Source organism: Propithecus coquereli, unplaced genomic scaffold (assembly GCF_000956105.1).
Source record: "Propithecus coquereli isolate 6110/MARCELLA unplaced genomic scaffold, Pcoq_1.0 Scaffold242, whole genome shotgun sequence".
Taxonomy (NCBI): domain Eukaryota; kingdom Metazoa; phylum Chordata; class Mammalia; order Primates; family Indriidae; genus Propithecus; species Propithecus coquereli.
The window spans coordinates 1,758,900-1,765,994 of NW_012147975.1; the positions used below are offsets into that span (position 1 = coordinate 1,758,900).

Sequence of the window (7,095 nt, forward strand, 5' to 3'; positions counted from 1 at the left end):
TAGAAAACATAAAAAGAAGCAGATGAATTCAAATACGTTGGGGGCGGCAGGGTCAAAAGGAACTCGCTGATGGACTTGACACAGGGTGGAAGAGAAAGAGTAATCCAGAATGGCTCACAGGCTTCATACTTGAGCAACTGGGTAGAAAGCAATTGCATTTACCAAAATTTGCAAAACTGGGAGAGGAGGCAGGTCTGTGGGTGAAAATCATGAGTTCTATTTTGGATATGTTGAGCCTGAAATCCCTCTTAGACAATCTAAGAAGAGTTAAGTAAGCAATTGGATATAGGGGTTAGGACTAAAGATATAAATTTGGAAATAATTTACACAATATTTAAAGACATGAGGTAAGATCACATAGCAAGAGTGTGTAGATAGAAAGATACCTCAAGACAGAGACCTTAGGCACTCCAACATTTAAAAGTTCAGTGGAAGAAAAGGAGAGTGAAGAGGAAAAGGAAGAGGAAGACAAGGTAAACACAAATAAGACTGGGAAAGAGCAGCAAGTGAGGCAGGTGAAAAAGTAGGACAGTGTAATGTCTCGGAAGGCAAGGCAAGAAAGTATTTCAATAATGAGGGAGAGGATAGCCATAATAAAAAAGACAGACAATAGTAAGTGTTAGTGAAGATGTGGAGAAATTGGAATGCTCACATATTGCTTAGTGGGAATATAAAATGGTGCAGCCACTTTGGAAAACAGTTTGGTAGTTCCTCAAACATGGAGTTACCATATGATCCACCAACCCCACTCCTAGGTATTTATCCAAGACAAATGAAAATATATGTCCCCACAAAAACTTGTACACAAATGTTCATAGCAGCATTATTCATAATAGCCAAAAAGTGGAAATAATACAAATGTCTACCAACTGATGAATGGATAGGAAATATTATTTGGCAATAAAAAGGAATGAAGTACTGATACATAGCACAGCATGGACACAACATGGATAAACCTTGAAAATATTACGCTAAGTGAAAGAAGCCAATCACAAAAGATCACATATTGTATGATTCCTTTATATGTAATGTACAGGACAGGCAAATCTATAGCAACAGAAAGTAGATTAATGTTTGCATAGGGCTAAGGGAAGGAAGGAAGGGAGAAATGAGGAGTGACTGCTAATGGGTACAGAGTTTCTTTCGGGGGAGACAAAAATGTTCTAAAATTAGATTGTAGTGATGGTTGCTGATATGGTTTGGATCTTGGCCTCTCCAAATCTCACGCTGAAATCTGATCCCCAGTGTTTAATGTGGGGCCTCGTGGGAGGTGTCTGGGTCATAAAGGCAGATCCCTCACAAATGGCTTGGTGCCCTCTCCTTGATAAGTGAGTTCTTGTTTTATTGGTTCACAGGAGAGCTGGTTGTTTAAAGGAGCCTGGCACCACCTGCTCCCTCTCTTGCTCCTGTACTCTCCATGTGACATGCCTACTCCCCCTCCACCTTCCACCTTAACTGGAAGCTTCTTGAAGCCCTCACCAGAAGCAGATGCCAGTTCGATGCTTCTTGTACAGCCTGCAGAACCGTGAGCCAAATAAACCTCTTTTCTTTATAAATTACCTAGCCTTAGGTATTTCCTTTATAGCAACTCAAAATGGACTAACAATTGCACAACCCTGTAAATATACCAAAAATATTAAAATGTATAACTTAAACAGGTGAATTGCATGGTATGTAAATTATATCACAATAAATCTGTTTAAAAAAAAATAAAGGAGGGATCACCTAGAGCAATTACTGCCGCAAGATCACCTAAGATTAGAATAGAGACCTCTGGATTGGATAGCATGGAAGTTATCAGTGACCTTGACAAAGGACTGATGGAGAAAGAGGTAATTAGAGGGTGGGCTGACAGAGAATGAGATCTGAGGAACAAACTGCAAAGAACTGAGGTAATGGCTACAGAGGCATATGGAATAAATAGAGGTTTTATAAGATGGCAAATAATACAGTATATTTATTGATGAGAATGAATCAATACAGAGAGAGAAACTTATAAGGCTGGAGAGAAAGTGTTTGTTTGAATCGAAGTCCTTGGATAAGGGATGGATTAAAAAGCACAAATGCAAAGGGTGGGAGGCATTCATCTCAATAGGGGAGAAGGCACAGAGCCTAGGCACAGATGTCGGTAGGTTGTCGATAGTATTAGGAACATGAAGTAGGTGATGCTGTTTTCTCTGTGAGGTCTGAAGCAAGATGATCAGGGTAGAAGCAAAAGGTTTTCATTATATTGCCGTGTAACAAAATTACCCTAAAACTTAGCAGCTCATTAGATTATGTTTTCCTCACAGTTTCCTGGATTTGATCTTTACTCAAAATCCAGTTCTTAAATTTAGTATTGTTTGCTTTCTGGAGATGCTGGAAATTTTCAAGACCAATAAATACTGGTTCCTTTGTGTTTAACCATCTTGCCTTTAGCACGTCTCTCTCCTCTCACATTTTACTCAAAGCAGCAAGGAGAAATCAGGCGCATCTTCAACATTCTCCCTAGAAATTAATTACCTTTACTAAATCACCCAGTTCTTTATATACAATTCCTATTTTCCACATTAAAATATTTGGTGACAGTGTTGCTAAACTTTCTGCTTCTACATAAAAAGGATCTCTTTTCTTTCACTTTCTACCCATTTTTTTCTCACTTCCCTTTAAGCCTTCACCTGCAGCTTCATGAAAGGCCATGAGGCCTCTTCTAACAGGCTCTTCAAGACTCTTCAGTTTTTTTCCACCATTCTTTTCAAAGTCCTAGATTCTGTCTACTGCTTAGTTCCAAAGCCACTCCCACATTCTCAGATCTTTGTTATAGAGGAATCCTATTTTAAAGTTCCAAAGTTATTAACACCTATGATGAATTACTCTCAAACTTAGCAACTTAAAAACAATAAATATTTACTATCTCATAGTTTTTGTGATTCAGGATCTTGGGAGTAGCTTAGTTGGGTGATTTTGGTTCAGGGTCTTGCGTGAGGGTGCCAGGCTAGAAGATCTCCTTCTGAGATAGCTCGCTCACATGGTTTTAGCGGTTGGCTTCAGTTCCTTGCCATGTGGCCTTCTTCATAGAGATGCTTTGACATAGTAGTCGGCTTCTCCCAGAGCGAGTGATCCAAGTGAGAGGGAAAGGGAGAGCAAGAGAAGCCACAATGCTTTTTATGACCTAGTCTCAGAAGTCATACACGGTTGCTTCTGCCATATTAGTCTTTTGGAAGTGAGCCTTTAAGTCCAACCCAAACAGCAGGTCCTCGAATAATGTCATTTTATTCAATGTCATTTCATTATAATGTTGATGAGAAAAAAATCGACTCTGACTGGAGCCACACTCTGAGTGAAGTTTGCACATTTTCCCCATGCCTGTGTGGGTTTTCTCTGGGTACTCCGGTTTCCTCTTACGTCCCAAAGCTGTGCACATTAGGGAAACTAGCATGTCTAAACTATCCCAGCCTGAGTGAGTGTAGGTGTGGGTATGAGTGTGCCCTGCAATGGATTGGAGTCCTGGCCAGGGTTGGTGCCCGCCTTGTGCCCTGAGCTGCCAAGGATAAGCTCTGGCCACCTGCAACCCTGAAGTGGAATAAGCAGGTTGGAAAATGAATGAATGAATGAATGAATACAAGTTATTGTCAAACAAAAATTCATAAAGTATGCAATAATCACACAAATGCATGACAATACACAATGAGGTAGGAAACCACTCAATGAACCCACAATATTTGTTAGTGTTTGTTTCTGAACTGCCTAATATGGTAGGAGGTGCTCCATACAATTTTCGCTATGCAAACATTTATTCTTTGATTTCACCCACCACCACTATAGCCACCAACACTCACCGATTCACCAAATATTGGATAAATAATTATTGTTTTTATTAATCTTTCTTAAATGCATGTACAACTCACATTTATTTCAATGTTTAATATTAGAAGTGTTTTGGGTCTTTATTTAGAAGTTTGGTGATTTTTTTTTTTTGTTACCAGAAATATGCCATAGCAACTTAACCCTTGTTTATATCAATTAGCCTATGGTAAAACTGGTTTCATTATATGTCATTTCACTTAAAGGTGCAATTTCTAAGAACCTATTGACAACGTTAGGTGAGGACTTTCTCTACTCAAGGGGAGGGGAATTAAGCTCCACCTCTTGAAAGGAAGACTATCAAAGAATCTGTGGATAAATTTTAAACTACCAAAGACGGAACGGAGAAGTCCTGAAGAAAGAGAAGATAGGAAATAGCTGTTTCTGAAAGTTGGAGAATGGACACAAGATTGCTGGGAAATTTAGTAGAATTTCTCAGAAACTGAGTGCCCATTTAAAATTTATGATAACGAATTTAAAGGACCAGTCAGTCCCCCGAACTTGTTGGCTGGGCATGCGCTTCTATTACATACCTCTATGTGTTTATCCCATTATTGCTTTTACGAGGCAAATTTGCAGTGTTTGTTTACTTGCCTGTTTCCCCACTAAATTATTAACCTTTCCATGTCAGAGACCATGAACTACCCCTCACATGACAGGCATACAATCAATATTTGTAAAATAATTAAATCTGTTCTAAATTCCTTCCCATAAGCAAGAAAAAAGGAAGAAAAAATGAAAAAGGAAGCTACAACATAACCTAGAAAAAAGAGGAGAGTAAAATAATAGGGAAGACAGGCGTTTGAAGGGTTACAATATAACCTGGAGAGAGAGGCGCAGTATTAAATTTGCCAAAGAAACTAGTTTATTATCACCCTACCTCAAGTTCTTTAGGTTTGCCACGAGCCCAAATTCAAGCTCGCTCTGCGCTTCTCCCAATCTAGGTTTCCAGACCCAATTCTAACCAAAACACGGGGTGGAGATTTGTATTAGTCTTCTGTCACTGCCGTAACAAATTACCACAAATCTGGTGGCTTAAAGTAACACAGATCTATTATTTTCCAGTTCTACAGGTCAGAAGTCTGACAGTTAGCTAAAATTAAGGTGTCAGTAGTGCTGGGTTCCTTTCTGGAGACTCCGGGGAGAATCTAGAGGCCACCCACACTCCTTGACTCATACCCGCCCTCCTCCTGTTCCTCTTTCCGCTTCCTTTCTCTTTCTCACTGCAACCAGGAGAGGGATCCTATCATTATACTGTCCCCACCCAAATAATCCAGAATAATCTCCCCGTCGCAAAGTCTTTAACTTTAGTCACATCTGCAAAGTACTTTTTGCCATGTAAGGTAACACATTCACAGGTTCTGGGGAGGAGGACATGGGCACACTTGGGATTAAAGGAGACGACATATATGTACAGGTCATACAGTCAGCACTGGTTTAATCACAAGAAGTGCGGAAAGAAAATGTTAACTTCGATTACTCAGTTTACTTAGGAATACATGTGTGGTTAGAAATGCCAGATGGTAAAGCAGGGCGATGAAAGTAAAAGAAGAGTGGGTAGAGGATCCAGAAAATACCACAGACAGAAAATTTCTGTGCCCTAGAACTATTGCTGTGGTTTCAAAGTTTGGAATCACAAACAAACATAACCATATGTTGCTTCTCTTCGGCAAGTCACATATTTCAAAATAGCCCAAATTCTCTATTTTCCTTCCAAATGCAGTATTCCATTCATATGCCACCAGATGGCAGAGCAGAGCAGAGAATAAATTCCTAAATAATGAAAGAAAAAAAAGACCCTTTTCTTATCCTGGGAGAAACCCAGCCCTCTGGATGGAGAGCAAACCCAAAACTCAGAATAGAAAAGCATCTTAGTTTTAAAGGCTTCCAGAGACATCAATTTCACAATTTTCCTCTGATAGTTTGGCAACCTGTAAACATGTATATCAGCAAAACACAGTCAAGTGGAGGTCAGAATTGTTAAGCAAATTCAGAAATCCAGAAAGAATTAAGAATCACTTTCACTAAAAAAGAAGGTGCTGCTTTTCCTCCCTGGCTGCTTGAGAGTCGACCGCCATCATGAACGACACAGTAACTATCCGGACCAGGAAGTTCATGACGAACCGACCACTTCAGAGAAAACAAACGGTCATCGATGTCCTTCATCCTGGGAAGGCAACAGTACCAAAGACAGAAATTAGGGAAAAACTAGCCAAAATGTACAAGACCACACCAGATGTCATCCTTGTATTTGGATTCAGAACTCACTTTGGTGGTGGCAAGACAACTGGCTTTGGCATGATTTACGATTCCTTGGATTATGCAAAGAAAAATGAACCCAAACATAGGCTTGCAAGGCATGGCCTGTACAAGAAGAAAAAAACATCAAGAAAGCAGTGAAAGGAACGCAACAACAGAATGAAGAAAGTCAGGGGGACTGCAAAGGCCAATGTTGGTGCTGGCAAAAAGTGAGCTGGAGATTGAATAACAGCCGAAGGAGTAAAGATTGTGCAGTGACGTTATCTGTAGCCATCGTGTGGATTTTTCACAAGAAGATTAATAAACTTAAAAACTTTAAAAAAAAAAAAAAAAGAAGGTACCAAAAAAGATTTTTTTTAAAAAAACCTAACTTCCCTGGTTCCTTGAGTAAGCTTAATGGCTTCTTCCTGTGATCCCCACTTGGCTGTCAAGCACCTCAAATTCAACTTGTCCCAAACTGAACTCAGCATCTTCCTTCCACACTTTCTCTTCCTCCTGTTCCCTATTCAGTTAAGAATACTCTCATCCACCTGGTTGCCAAATCCAGAAACCCTAAGGTCACCCTTGTTGCTTCTCTAATCTTCGACTTGGAAAGAATGAGTATTTTATCATCCCTTTTCATCCACTGTTTTGGAAATAATACACTGTTTTTATTCTTTTAGGAGTTATCCTAGAAATTGTCACATGCATATTTAATTTATCAAAACTGAAGTTAATGAACATCTTTATCCTGATCCTAGATGATATAAGGATAATTTAAAATCTACTTATTCTTCTCGTGGATTATGTTGTTGTTGTATGTTTTAATTTTTTAAACCCCTTGTGTTTTCTTCTCGAGTTTAAGCTCATTCATTCATTCATTCATTCAAGAAATATTCATTGAAGACTTGCTATATGCCAGGAACTATGCAGGGACACCAAAAATACAGCAGTAAATAAGATACATTTCTAGCCATCAAAGAGTTTATGTTTAGTAAGAAAGGCAGTAAGTGA

At 39.2% G+C, this 7,095-nt stretch overlaps 1 pseudogene across 1 annotated transcript; it reads left to right on the forward strand.

Moving 5' to 3' along the window:
* The first annotated feature begins 5,891 nt into the window (after window positions 1-5,891).
* Window positions 5,892-6,418, forward strand: LOC105812041 (annotated as a pseudogene). Its single transcript, XR_001137586.1, has one exon. The product of XR_001137586.1 is annotated as a 40S ribosomal protein S24 pseudogene (transcript).
* Window positions 6,419-7,095: the final 677 nt, after the last annotated feature.